The sequence below is a fragment of the Artemia sp. Qi Xiang Cuo genome, chromosome 4 (assembly GCF_049724085.1).
Source record: "Artemia sp. Qi Xiang Cuo chromosome 4, ASM4972408v1, whole genome shotgun sequence".
NCBI lineage: Eukaryota > Metazoa > Arthropoda > Branchiopoda > Anostraca > Artemiidae > Artemia > Artemia sp. Qi Xiang Cuo.
Genome location: NC_142797.1, coordinates 22,851,961 through 22,867,453, shown reverse-complemented (window position 1 = coordinate 22,867,453; position 15,493 = coordinate 22,851,961). Strand labels below are relative to the sequence as shown.

The 15,493-nt window shown below is 35.1% G+C and overlaps 1 protein-coding gene across 1 annotated transcript in view; it reads left to right on the top strand.

Moving 5' to 3' along the window:
- The window catches only part of LOC148952893 (uncharacterized), a 448,257-nt gene that overhangs the window by 243,186 nt on the left and 189,578 nt on the right, over positions 1 to 15,493 (top strand). The window lies entirely within an intron of this gene.

Genomic DNA, 15,493 nt, shown 5'->3' with positions numbered 1-15,493 from the left:
CAACTACGCTGAACAAAATGGCTATCTCAAAATTTTGATTGGCTGTGTTAGGGGGAATGATGGGCGTTGGGGGGGGGGGGGGCTAGTTGCCCTCCGATCATTTTCGATTATTAAAAAGGGCACTAGAACTCTCGATTTCCAATCGAATGATCCCCCTTTGAAGATTCTACGACAACCCCTTCCATATGAAGTGACTCTGGGGAAAAAAATAATAATAAATAATAATAATAAAACATTGGAGCCGTATGGCCTTTACTATAGGCAACGCTACAGCGTTGCCTCTGATTATTTATTATTTTTTTTTCTCAGAGGCACTTCATATGGAAGGGGTCGTCGTAGAAGCATCAAAGGGGGATCATTTGATTGGAAATCGAGAGTTCTTTTGCCCTTTTTAATTGTCGAAAATGATTGGAGGGCAACTAGCCCCCCCCCCCACGCTACCCCATACCCCCACGACAACCCATAAAAATGTACAGATAGCCCTTCTGTTCAGCGTTGTTGATTTCCCCAGAGAAAATATGTTTTTGAAGAGGACATTCCCCAACAACCCTCATGTCAAGGGTTTTAAGTTATGCCCTGGGGCCATATAAGGTTTTTGCAGAAGGCGTTGTAGTGCCCTTTTTAATAATCGAAAATGATTGGAGTGTAACTAGCCCCCGCCCCCCCCCCCCGCCCATCACTTCCGGAAACACATCTAATCAAAATTTTGAGATAGCCATTTTGTTCAGCGTAGTTGATTTCCAGATAGAAAATATATTTTTGAGGAGGACACTCCCCCACAACCCTCAGAACAAGGGTTTTAAGTTATACCCTGGGGGCATATAAGGTTTTTATAGAAGGCGTTGTCATAGAAACTTCAAAATAGGCTCTTTCAATTGGAAATTCAAAAAGCTGGTGCCCTTTTTAGTATTTGAAAGTGATTGGAGGGGAACTAGCCCCACCACACCCATTATTTCCCCAAACACATCCAATCAAAATTTTGAGATAAACATTTTGTTCAGCATAATTGATTTCCACATAGAAAATATGTTTTTGAGGAGGACACTCCCCCACAACCCTCAGGGCAAGGGTTTTAATTTAAGCCCTGGGGACATATAAGGTTTTTATAGAAGGCGTTCTCGTAGAAACTTCAAAACAGGCTCAATCGATTGGAAATTAAAGGGCTAGTGCCCTTTTTAATAATCGAACGTGATTGGAGTGTAACTAGCCCCCTCGCCCCCCCCCACGCCCATCATTTCCGGAAACACATCCAATCAAAATTTTGAGATAGCCATTTTGTTCAGCGTAGTTGATTTCCAGATAGAAAATATATTTTTGAGGAGGACACTCCCCAACAACCATCAGGGAAAAGGGTTTTAAGTTATACCCTGGGGGCATATAAGGTTTTTATAGGCGTTGTCGTAGAAACTTCAGGCCAGGTTCATTTGATTTTAAATCAAATAAGCTAGTGCACTTTTCCATAGTTAAAAGTGTTTGGGAGGAGAATAGCCCCCCCCCCCACACCCAATCGTCTACCCCACACAGTCAAGAACCTTGCTGAGATCGTCATTTTGTTCAGCGTTGCTTATTTCCGGTTATAAAATATATTTTTGAGGAGGACACTCCCCCACAACCCTCAGGGCAAGGGTTTTAAGTTATGCCCTGGGGGCATATAAGGTTTTTATAGAAGGCGTTGTCGTAGAAACTTCGACTAAACCCATTCGATAATATTCTAAATTTTACATCTGAAAGTAACAGGAATAAAGAATAAACGGAAATGTCAGAGATAGCACTTCTGGTTCCTTTAGACGATTATTTTCGTGCCTTTTGACAAAAAGGCATTTCTAAAAGACAGAATATCTTCATTGGTATTACTTTTTCTGTGGCTGCTCAATTACGCATGTGAGAGGGAGACTTCCCCCCGCCACTGTTTACGCTAAGGTTTTAGTTTATATCTCAAGGCTTAAAAAGGAACCCAATTCGATAAAATAATTGCTCAAAACAGTATATATACAAAAATATATGCACACAACACGAAACAATTATTCAAGTTTACATATTATGAGCTAAGGTTAATCCAAGTCACGGATCAGGGGGCTCACCATTCCACAATCTATCAAAGAAATATAGAAATAACTGAAAATATAAAGCATTTTTGAATACAACTTCCACACCTCAAACGGTCCAACATTCTACAGCCCAAAGAGTCTCTTTAATCTCCTATATCGGGAACAGAGGAGATAAGTGAAGTTCTGCCCCGTATTGGATGAGTCTCCAACCTCACCCTCCCCCTCTTCTACTGTCTACGCTAAAGTTTTCTTCTTTATGCCAACTACGCTGCCCCCACTCCATAAGACTTTAATAAGGTAAAGCTTTGTATAGAAAGAATACATAGTAAATCTACTATAAAATACTAAAAATTACAGCCATACTTAAAATAAGGTTAAAATACATACTTTGCGATAAATGCTAAATTATTGTGGCACAAAAAATCCGAAAAATTGTCTAATCAAAACGATGCTGTTCTTTCTGCATCATTAAATGGAATCAAACAGTTCGTGGTAACGAACTGTAAGTAAGGAGCGACCCGGCTCAATGGTAACCGAAACTCTAAAAAACGGGTTTTGATACCAATTGATACATCAAAAGAATCAAATATTAATGCTGATTTCAAATATATAAATTTCATCAACTTTAGTCCTACCCATCAAATATTACGCGCCTGAGAAAATTTGACTGATTTTCGAAAAAAGGGGGAAAGACCCCCTAAAAGTTATAGAATCTTAATGAAAATCACACCATCACATTCAGCGTATCAGAGAACCCTACTGTAGAGGTTTCAAGCCCATATATACAAAAATGTGGAATTTTGCATTTTTTGCCAGAAGAAAGATCACGGATGCGTGTTTATTTTTTTTTTATTTTTTTTTTTTTATTATTTTTTTTTCCCAGGGGTGATCGTATCGACCCAGTGGTCCTAGAATATTGTGGGAGGACTCACTGGAACGGAAATTAAAAGTTCTAGTGCCCTTTTTAAGTGACCAAAAAAATTGGTCACTAGGGCCCCTCCCACGCTCATTTTTTTCCCAAAGTCGCCTTTTCAAAATTTTGAGATAGCCATTTTGTTCAGCATGGTTGAAAATATGATAAGTATGTCCTTTAGGATGATTTAATCTCCCGAAATTTTTAGAGAGGGGGCTGCGAGTTATGAACTTTACCCCCTATTATTTTTCAACTTGTGTGATTTATAAGTATACAGACGTTTTCAAAGGGGATTTTTTCTGGGAGTAGGGGGGTGGTTGGTTCGGGGGTTATTTGGGAAGATCTTTCCATGAAGGAAGTTTCCATGGGGCAGGGACATTGCTATGAAAGGGGGGCCGGATTTCCCAGCATTCTTTTAAAAAAAAATCAGAAATTATACATTAATAAACAAGTTTTCCAACCGAAAATAAGGAGTAACATCAAAACTTAAAATCAACGGAAAATATCACGTGTATGATTGGGTTTATTCTCTAGTCAATACCTCGCTCGTTAAGCCAAAGATTTTTTAGTACTTTCATAAGAGCTATTTATTCTAAATAACGGCCTTTGTGATTAAGGGGTCATTTTTAAAGAATTGGAACAAAATTCGAACTTTAGCTTAAAGAGCGAGGTATTGACTTAGGGGCGAGCCCCCTAATATACGTATTAAAAATATATGAATATAGAAGATCGTTACGTAAGTTAATTCGTAAGTTACGTATATTTATTACTAATAAAAACGTTGGTAAATAAAATTAGACAAGTTTCGAGAAAGCCATTAACCCAAATAAAAGTAAAATTAAAATGCAAATTTTGTTTTAATTATTCATGTACGGTGAGCCAAAATCAAGACCTGCATTAACTCAAAAACGTTCAAAAATTAAATAAAAGAACAAGTTTTTTTAACAGAAACTAAGGAACGACGTTAAAACTTAAAACGAACAGAAATTATTCCGTATATGAAAGGGGCTGTCCCCTTCTCAACGCCTCGCTCTTTACGCTAAAGTTTTTTATTGTTTTAAAAAATAGAGTTATGAGAAAGTCAAACTTTAGCGTAAAGAGCGAGGCGTTGAGGAGGGGACAGCCCCTTTCATATACGGAATAATTTCTGTTCGTTTTAAGTTTTAATGTCATTCCTTACTTTTTGTTAAAAAAAAACTTGTTTTTTTTATTTAATAACCTAGCAAGATCCATTCATTGTTGCGTGAAAAAATCAGGTTTGATTTTTCAGAGGCATGTAATTAAGCTGTCTGTATCATAGGTCACAAGAATTACATTTTTTATTGATGTTAATTTAAAAAAAACCTTAAATTAAAAAGAACTTTCTAAGAAAAGTAAAGATACATGTTGAACTCAGGGTCAGCAGAAATTATCACTATTATAGTGTATTCTAAGGAGGACCAAAAATTACTGTTAAAGAATAAACAAAACCCCGAACGAACAGAAATTAAAATTAACTATCTTACAAACGTAAAGATAACCGGTGCAAACATAAATAAATGAATAAATCTTATATAGCTTCAATATTTTTTATTATTTTCCTCCCAGAGCTGCTTCATATGCAAGGGTTAAAAATAGTTGAAAGGTTAAGTAACAAAACTCTGGCGTCGACAAAACCCCCCAGGGCCCGGGGGCAGGAAGGGATTCTCGTATAAACTTCAGAGAGGGCTCGTTTGATTGGAAATTGGAAGCTCTGATTGAACTGATGGATCTTTCAACAACTAATATCATTATATATCTAATATTCAATTTTATTTTGTTTATACTTTCCAAGACTGTTCAAGACTCATATAGTTTTGCCATTTTTTTTTAACTCTGCCATTTTTTGTAACTAATCGTGTTGGTTTGTTATGAAAACATTCTATGGCCTCTAGGCATTTCTATTTGAGCGGAAAACTGCACCTCAAACTTTGTGGAACATGCATTTTCTTGCATGAAACACCAAAATATAATAAAATGTCAAGTTTCGGAGTGTTTCACCACTCGCAAGCAAGTGCCATTGGTATTTTTGAATCCGCATGGTCAATTTAGGGGGTGGAGGGTAGGCTAAATCTCATAGTAGCCCCATTCTATTGAGGTATTATTGACATTTTCAACCCGTGGCGTCCAGACTATCATATAATCTACCAAGCATAAAACTACCCCAAATCAGTATCAATAAATAAATGAAACCCATAACGAACAAAAATTAAAATAAATATTAGAGTCAAACTCAAAACGAGCATAAATTAATATGAGTAGAGTTCAAAACCCCTATGCTTTCTAAAAGCCAGAATATAATTTGTACTTTACTGAAAAAAAATTCAAATGAGTTTACTGACAAAAAAAATGTGCATTGTCAATTTAATATACATATGCTGATATTTATTCCCTAAAATCTTAATTAATTTTTGATTTCTTAAAGTTACAAAAGGGAAAACATTTCAAAGAATTGTTTTCAGTAAAGCGCCAATGACGCAGTAGGTTTTAGGCTTCTGCAGTGAGGCAACACCCAAACTCTTATTTGTAGTTATTTTTATTCGATTCAAACTGGATTTGCATATTATTTTTAAGTTTCACTCGTTTTAAGATTTATTTATTCATTTACATTGATATATATTGTATGTTTGTTCGTATTGATTGTTTATTTAATTTCTGTTCGTTTTATGTTTCATTTATACTTTAATAGCAAAATATTTGTTTTCGTTTGAAGCTTGATTTTCATATTCAATCTAAGCATTAGTCACTTTAATATGTATTTATTAATTTATATTATTACTTTTTGCATGTTTTTTGATGTGATTGCTTATTTAATTTCTGTTAGTTTTGGGTTTCATTTATTCTCTAATATTATTTTATGTTCGTGTTTTTTTTGTAATTTAACAGTTTTTAGTATCTAATTATAATAATTTTAAAATGTCCATTACATTTCTTTGAAAAACTTATTTTTTTGAAATTTTTTTTTTAATTAATTCGCAAAAAGACATACGTAAACTATAGATCACTCTTACGTCACCTGCGAAGGCATGTTACTGCACATAAGTGGGAGAAAAACCGTATGAGTGCAAGATATGCAACAGTACTTATGCTCAATGGACATACTAAATCTCATAGTCAAGAAAAGTCTTACAGCTTTGAATTTGTAACAAATCATCATAGGCAGCGCGCTAGCGCTGCCTAAGTAAAGAACGACGTGGGCACAATGTGTTTTTTTTTTTCTCCAGACCCGGGCACTTCGTATCGAAGGAGTCGTCGTAGAAACTTCGAAAAGGGCTCAATCGATTGGAAATTGGAGTGGCTAGTGCCCTTTTTCATAGCCAAAAGTGATTGGAGGGCAACTAGCCCTTTGCCCCCCCCCCCGCCCCTCATTCCCCCAAACACATCCAATAAAAATTTTTAGATAGCCATTTTGTTCAGCGTAGTTGATTTCCAGATAAAAAATATCTTTTTGAGGAGGACACCCCCCACAACCCTCGGGGCAAGTGTTTTAAGTTATACCCTGGTGGCATATAATGTTTTTATAGAAGGCGTTGTCGTAGAAACTTCAAAAAATGCTCATTCGATTTGAAACTGAAAGAGCTAGTGCCCCTTTTAATAGTCGAATGCGATTGGAGGGCAACTAGCCCCCCCCACGCCCATGATTCCCCCAAACCCATCCCATCAAAATTTTGAGATAGCCATTTTGTTCAGCGTAGTTGATTCCCAGATAGAAAATATCTTTTTGAAGAGGACACTCCCCCACAACCCTCTGGGCAAGGGTTTTTAATTATGCCCTGGGGGCATATAAGGTTTTTATAGAAAGCGTTGTCGTAGAAACTTCAAAAGGGCTCATTCGATTGGGAATTAAAAGGGCTAGTGCCATTTTTAATAGTCAAAAGTGATTGGAGGGCAACTAACCCCCCTCTCACGCCCACCTTTTCTCTAAATCCAATCAAAATTTTGAGATAGCTATTTTATACAACGTAGTTTTAAGTCAAATTAGGTCTTTGAGGATGACAACCCCCTCACAGCCTTCAGGACAAGGGTTGTAAGTTATACCTTGGGGGCATATAGGGTTTTTTATAGAACGCGTTGTCGTAGAAACTTCAAAAAGGCTAGAATTTGAATTTCAATTTCGTAGAAATTGAAATGGCTGGTGTCCTTTTTAATAGTCGGAAGTAATTGGAAGGCAACTAACACCCCTTCCACGCCCACCATTTCCCCAAGCACATCCAATAAAAATTTGAGATAGCCATTTTGTTCCACGCAGTTAAAGTTCAGGAAATTATACCATTGAGCAGGACACTCCCCCCACAGTTTTCAGGGCAAAGATTATGAGTTATGCCCTTGGGGCATATAAGTTTTTATTGAAATCTTCGTCGTAGAAACTTGAAAAGGGCTCATTCATTCGATTGGAAATTCAAAGATCTAGTGCCCTTTTAATAGTCGAAAGTGATTTGAGGGCAACTAGCCTCCCTCTCTCGCCCACCTTTCACCCAAACACATCCAATGAAAATTTTTAGATACCCATTTTGTTCAGTGTTGTGGATTTCCAGATAAAAATTATGTTTTTGAGGAGGACACAGCCCTCAGGGAAAGGGTTGTAAGTTATTCCCTGGGGACAAATAAGGTTTTTTTATAGAACACGTCGTCGTAGAAACTTCAAAAAGGGCTCATTCGATTGGAAATTGGAGTGGCTAGTGCCCTTTTTGATAGTCGAAAGTGATTGGAAGGCAACTAACACCCCTTCCACGCCCACCATTTCCCCAAACATATGCAATCAAAATTTTTAGATAGCCATTTTGTTCCACGCAGTTTCAGGTTCAGGAAATTATACCTTTGAGCAGGACAATCCCCCCACAGTCTTGAGGACAAGGGTTGTAAATTATGCCCTGGAGGCATATAAGGTTTTTGTTGAAATCTTTGTCGTAGAAACTTGAAAAAGGGCTCATTCGATTAGAAGTTCAAAGGGCTAGTGCTCTTTCTAAAAGTTGAAAGTGATTTTTTCCCCACCTTTTCCCCAAAAACATCCAATCAAAATTTTTAGATAGCCATTTTTATTCAACGTAGTGAAAAGTTTTAGAAATTAGGTCTTTGAGGATGACAACCCATCCCCCCCACAACCCTCAGGGCAAGGGTTGTAAGTTATGCCCTGGGAGTATGTAAGGTTTTTATAGAAAGCGAGTTTGTAAAAACATCAAAAAGGGCTCATTCAATTGAAAGGGCTAGTGCCCCGGGGGTTGTGGGGGAGTGTCCTCTTCAAAAATATATTTTCTATCTGGAAATCCACTACGCTGAACAAAATGGCTATCTCAAAATTTTGATTGGATGTGTTTGGGGGAATGATGGGCGGGGGGGGGGGGGCTAGTTGCCCTCCAGTCACTTTCGACTGTTAAAAAGGACACTAGCCCTTTGAATCTCCAATCAAATGAGCCTTTTTTGAAGTTTCTACGACAACGACTTCTGTAAAAACCTTATATGCCCCCAGGGCATAACTTAAAACCCTTGCCCCGAGGGTTGTGGGGGAGTTTCCTCCTCAAAAACATATTTTCTATCTGGAAATCAACTACGCTGAAAAAAATGGCTATCTCAAAAATTTGATTGGATGAGTTTGGGGAAATGATGGGCTTGGGGAGGGGGGCTAGTTGCCCTCCAATCACTTTCAACTATTAAAATGCACTAGCTACTCCAATTTCCAATCGATTGAGCCCTTTTCGAAGTTTCTACGACAACTCCTTCGATGCGAAGTGCCCGGGTATGGAGAAAAAAAAACACACATTGTGCCCACGTCGTTCTTTACTTAGGCAACGCTAGCGCGCTGCCTATGATGATTTGTTACAAATTCAAAGCTGTGAGACTTTTCTTGTATATGAGGTTTAGTATGTCCATTGAGCAAAAGTACTGTTGCATATCTTGCACTCATACGGTTTTTCTCCCTCATATATGCAGTAACATGCCTTCGCAGGTGACGTAAGAGTGATCTACAGTTTAAGTATGTCTTTTTGCGAATACCACACTTATTAAATGACTTTCTCTAACAATGTAGAAAAAAATTCACGACTACAGTGTAGAGGGTGTAATACTTCACTTGCAAATTTGTTACGAGCAATTCCAAGCCTAACTTTAATGCATCTTTTATACTAACTTTTATTAAACATGACAAAAGATGTGTATCGAAATTCGTTTTCAGTTCTAAGTGCAACAGTAAACCCGACCATTCCCATATGGGAACATAGCTCCATAGTTGCCATGTTACTATGCGTTTCAAAATTAGTGTCGCAAATATCGCGAATTTTAATCATCCAATTTAGGGAAATACCATCCAATTTTATAATTATTGATTAAGGCAAATTAACCAAAGGAAATCGAGAGTTTTTTTTGGAGCTTTTTGAAGAGAGAAGAGGAGGAGGAACTGTCCAGTTTTGACATAAAACATTATCCACAAGTTTATTCATTGAGCGGATGGGGGGGGGGGGTAGATTTGATCATTTACGGAACATTTCAGTCGAGTTACCTATATCTTCTCAATTTGACAAATAGGGAGATATTTAATGTTTGAATTGTGCACAGGGACAGTTTTAAACGGGTAAACCTCTTATCTATGTAATAAGTGACGAGGTTGAATATTTAAAGAAACAAGAAGAAATAGTTTCCATAGTTCCATTAAATTTTGATGCTTATTGAAAACATTTAAAATTAATAATGTTTACTGTTACTCATTAAAAGCTACGAGGCAGAGAGAATTAGCTGAATATTTTAATTAAGGGAAAAAACACACCCTAAAATTCCAGGAGTCGTAATTAAAATCCAACAATGAAATTAATTACATCAGAGAACCCTACTGTAGAAGTTTTACGCTCATATAATCAAAAATGTGGAATTTTACATATTCTATTTCAAAAATAATTCTATGTATTCGTGTTTATTGTTTCTTTTCCCTCGGGGATGATTGTATCGAACAAATGATCGGAGAAAATCCGGAGGGAAATCATTTGATCAGAAAGAAAAATTATAGTGCCGTTTTTAATAGACTATGATATTGAAGGACAGTTAGCCTCCCTACCACACCCATTCTTTCACCAAAGTCTTCCGATTCAAGAATTTAGATAGCCCATTTTGGTTCAAAATAGTTTGAAAGATGTAATAGCTACGTTTTTGAAGATAATTTGAAACCCTCAAAACCCCCGGTGAAATGGCTACAAGCTTCGAACTTTGCCAATTTTTTACACATTGGTTACAGTTATTGGTTGTTGAGAAGCATACAGATATTTTTCGAGGGAATTATTTTCGGTGGAAGAGCGGTTATTTTATTCGGGGAGATTTCACTTGGAAGGGTAGTTTCTGGAGATGAACTTTCCAGACGATATTTAACACGGTGGGAAACCTTCAAAAATTTAATATGCAAATTTCGTTTTAACTTTTCATGTACGGTGAGTCAAATTTGAACCTTCATTAGTTGAAAAATCATTCGGAAATTAAATAAAAAAAAACAAGTTTTTTCAACTGAAAGTAAGGAGTGGCATTAAAGCTTAAATCGAACAGAAATTATTCCGCATATGGAAGGGACTGTCCCCTCCTCAACACCTCGCTCTTTAAGCTAGTCTTTTATTGTTTTAAAAAGTAGATTTGTGACAGAGTCGAACTTTAGTATAAAGAGCAAGGTGTTGAGGAGGGGACAGCCCATTTCATATTCGGAATAATTTTTGTTCGTTTTAATTTTTAATGTCGCTCCTTACTTTCAGTTCAAAAAACTGTTTTTTTATTTAATCAGTCCCAAGGACAACATTAACGCCCAACGTTCCCATATGGGAACGTAGCAACATATTTACCAATACAGAATGTCTAAAATAAAACTTAATAAAAAAGAAGACACGTCACTGCTTCAAATACAAAAGTGATTTTTCTTATTGCTCAAGATTGGGGACAATGATACAGCTAAATGGAATTCTCGGCTACGGTGATCGCAATGGTGGAGTTTCTATTTTCATCCTATACCTTTTTGTGTTTTTAGGTTATTTTTCAAAATTTCTCTGAATTTATTTTCGCGATAAACTTTTATTATAGTTTGGTTTTAGATAATATTTGCCGTTCTGAATCAGACACAAATGGCGGTTCTATTTCTTGAAAACGGGGCTTTAAACTTTCGATCGCTATAGAAACAATTAAAAAAAATAGGGACCCATCTCCGGTTGTTTAGTTAATCTTAATTACACTAAATAGATAGTACACTAACTAAGGCTAAATTTCATTTTTAATGCAAATAATGTGCTTCCATCTTTTTGGAAACTTTGAGTAAGTCAGGTTTTTATATTACTGTCTTTAATTTTACCCATGGTTCAAAGATCTCATTAATAAGACGACTTCTCAGTCTACTGTTGATAATGTTCATGCTTGAAAAGGGTTGTTCGCATATAAATATATATATATATATATATATATATATATATATATATATATATATATATATATATATATATATATATATATATATATATATATATATATATATATATATATATATATATATATATATATATATATATATATATATATATATAGAACCGGAAAAGGGAAGAAAATCAAACGCAAGCATTTTCAGCTGAACTTAAGCCAAGAATAACATACCAAGCGTTGAAATATTCCTTTTTCAGGTCATTCAAAGCCAACCAATTGTGTTTGTGAAGCAAGTTTTTTTTCAAATCCCGCAATTGTATTTCAAAGCTACCGATGTCAATTTCAGAAGGAGAACATTTCAACTATTTGATTATTGTATTATTAAGAAGGTTTTTGACAAATGCTTAAGTTGCTCAGCTATTTTTAAATTCCTGAAACCTGCTGATAAATGCTTCCCTCATATTTAAAATTACTGCTTTGAAAAGGTACTTTTCAATAAAATAATTATTTTCCGAACAGGCTCGGAAAGTGAAATAGTGTTTTCCTTTCAAAATCCTGAGCAAAACAGATATTTTTTTCGGTTGTTGCTACTTCTTCTAATATCAAAACAATGTAACCTTACTCTTGTAGTTTATGACTAAGTAGATGTAGATAAGACGAAACGTCTAGCATGAAATAAAATTTTGAATCCACTGTCCGCCTTTAGTTCTGAATAGTGAATAGCCTTCTCTTGAATAAATCCTTTAATTTCCGGAAAAGGGACGCAAAACGTTTCAAAACGTTCCTTCTCGATAACCAACAAACGTTTTTATGAAGCAGAAGATCAGCGTACTCGCTCTCTATTTCAAACAAAAATTCTTTGAACATTTGATGATTATGGCCTTTAGATAAAATGCAGTTGGAAATGGTAATCACTAATTTTCTAACTTTACAAATGTCTCCCGGAAATGTTTGCACAGGAAGCACTTCTTGGTGAATGATACAATGGTAAACAAATATCTCATGATTAATTGTTTCTTTCAAAATAGCAACAAACCCTTTTCTTACGCCGATTATACTTTTATCGAGGAGAATAATATGTTTATCCATACATTCAATTACAGCACATGCGATATCTTCTCCATGGATCTGAACTTTGAGTAGCAATAATCCTAAATGTTGTTCTTTAGGGCCTGAAAGAGACATAAATCTAACAAAGTGAAACTTGTGCTGCATTATTTGTCACAGGACTCGTCAACTGCTATTGATAAAGCCGAAACCAATAGTCTGTCTAGTAAAACTTTTATCATTATTAAATTGATGAAAATAAAAATATGAAATTGATGAACCAAAAATGGAAGACAACTTCCAACATTTTGACAAATGGAAGTTATCGAAAAATTTATAACGAATCCGGAACCGGAACCACAAACATACATAGCAGGTGCAATAAAATCGTATGTTAACCTTTGAGATGTGCAGCTAGAATGAAAAAAAAATCAACAGCTTTTGATAAGACAGGACAACGACAGACACGATAGATAAGACAGAAAAAGTGTTGCCAATAAGACAAAACACAAGCCAAAGCATTTGAAAAACAAGCCAAAAATAAGCCAGAGCGTTTGAAAACACAAGCCAAATAAACCAGACAACGTTGTTTAAATGCAAAGTCAACCCAAGGCCACAATACAAACAAAGGGTAACACAAGCCATTAACCCGCCAATCACCATCAAAATAAGCCAGTCTGGCGGAAATAGCCAATCTGGAAACACTGAACAGACCTGTTCATACTACAACTGCTTGTCTTTGATGCCAATTTGTTCTCCCACTACTTTAGAAAAATCCTGCGTGCGCATACTTGTGGTACCTTTGAATCACATCCAAGTAAGCAGAAAACATTCAAACAATTTCAGCCGGTAGCTTCTACATGGTTTGTATTTACATTTACGAAAACTAGTAAGATTAAACTCGACGTTCTTGACCTATTTTTACAACAATATAAAATTTTAATTACCTATCTATCTTTTAATCTAAGCCAAAAATCATACATGTTCTAGATTTGTAGAAGAATATTAATTTTTCAAAATAACATATAATTTTTTTTAACCAAGTTTTTTTTATGAAAATATCATTGCACCTTCCGTGGATAGTTGTGTCAGAGCTGCACTAAACGAGCCAAAGAGCCATGTGTCACTGAAGCCACACTTCAACGACTACTGGGATAGTGTTATATAATAAGTTTGTGTTACATTTCGAAACGTTCAAAAATATGTAGATGTGGCTGGATAGCAAAAAAGAAAAGAAAAGTCTAAAGGCATGCTTGCTCTTACGGAGAAGAGTTACAAAGTTTGCAGTCGAATTAAAAGTATAACACATTGTATTTTTCCCTTTTTTAACATAAGCAGTTTCTACCTAGGAAGCTTATGAGAAGGGTTAAAATGCACTTGAATGTCAACAACTGACAAAAATACCTCATTACATATAAACAGAGTTGCGGTGGAAAAGTCTGAATTTCTGTTCATATGAATAATTACCCTCATTTTTGAGGATTTTTCTAACCGAAATTCTGTAGTAAACATATTTTTAAGGACTTACTCAACAAAACTACAGACTATCTAAAATTTAGACTAAATATTCAAATTTTGTCGAAAAAGTTTAATTACGACACAAAATTTTAATCGTGAACCAGATAAAACTGAAAATGCAGGAAACAACCATTCATTTTGAAATTATTTATGTATAGAATCTATAAGCAAGACAACGCATGAGAAGAGTACAATAAACAAAATAGTAGATTTTGAACCGTAAATGAAAAGATTATAAAATAAATTAAAAAGCCTTCGGGTTTTTGTTGGAGGGAAAAAGCCAGAGGCTTTTTAGTTTCCTTCAGCTTTCTTTGACAGGTACTTTTTTATCATTTTTATTTTCATTATTAAAACAGTTACAAATTTTTAGGCGAATTAAAAGTAAAAAAAATATTTTAGTGTTTCCTTTTTTTCAAATTTATAGTATTGGTAATTCTTACTTAAAAATCATAAAAGAAGAATTCAAATGCATTGAATTTCCTCAACGGGTAAAAACTTCTCGTCACTAACATTGAAAGTAAGTAGTTTTACCTTTTCATCAACTTTCATGTTCCCATCACTCTCAATCGTATTGTCCGGATTTTTCGAGTTTTACGAGATTTATCTTTTTTCACAAGCACGAGAGTTAACATGAAGATATTTTTTTCTAATACAATCATATATCTTACCACAAAACTTATATTTAAACAGATTGTGGCTGGAATGCACAAACTGCACATGACTACCAAATTTTCATTATAGTTGCAACTCTTGCCGCGGAACTCGCGACTGAAAGGGTTAGGATTTTGGTGTAAAGCAACATGTTCGTCGAAATAAGCAGACACAGCGACTTTTGAATTCAGAAATCAATAAATCATGACAAAACAAATGGAAATGAATAAATGTAGCAAAGTAAATTTAAAAATTGTGAAACAGTAGGTCAAACCAAGCACCCAAATAAAAACAATCAACTAAACCTATGGAAGTAATTATACTAAGTTTGAATTACATTTCAGAATAGACAGTAAATAAAACCAAGTTTCTCGTATAACAATAAAAATGAGCCAATTAAACATTCTAAGCAAACCATGCTGAATTCTAGGATTTGTACATAAGACATAATCATCCAAATCCTTACATTTCATGATCTAGGACAAAAGGAGGATAAAGATCCCAAAATACGCCAAAAATAGACGTACTATATTTACCTTCAAACAATATACTATTCTGTAACTTGTCACTTAAGGAGTAATCATTGTTCATCCTTTTTTACCAGTTTCAGTTTATTTGATGTGAAAACAGGTTATCACTTTTTGGCCAAATATAAACAACAAAAGAAGTCTTTTTTCACTAATTTTATTCAAACTAATATTATGATCAATTCCTACTTAGAAGGCTTGTGGGAGGAGTTAAAATGGTCTTGAATTTTCTCAACTGATTCAAACTCCTTGCTACAAACATTACATATAAAAAGATTCTCAGCATTCGTATTACCGTTTACATCAATGGATTTGCCTTGATTTTTCGACTTTTTATGAGATTTGTCATTTTTTACACAAGCACGAGAGTTTATGTGTACATCAATTTTCCTAATGGT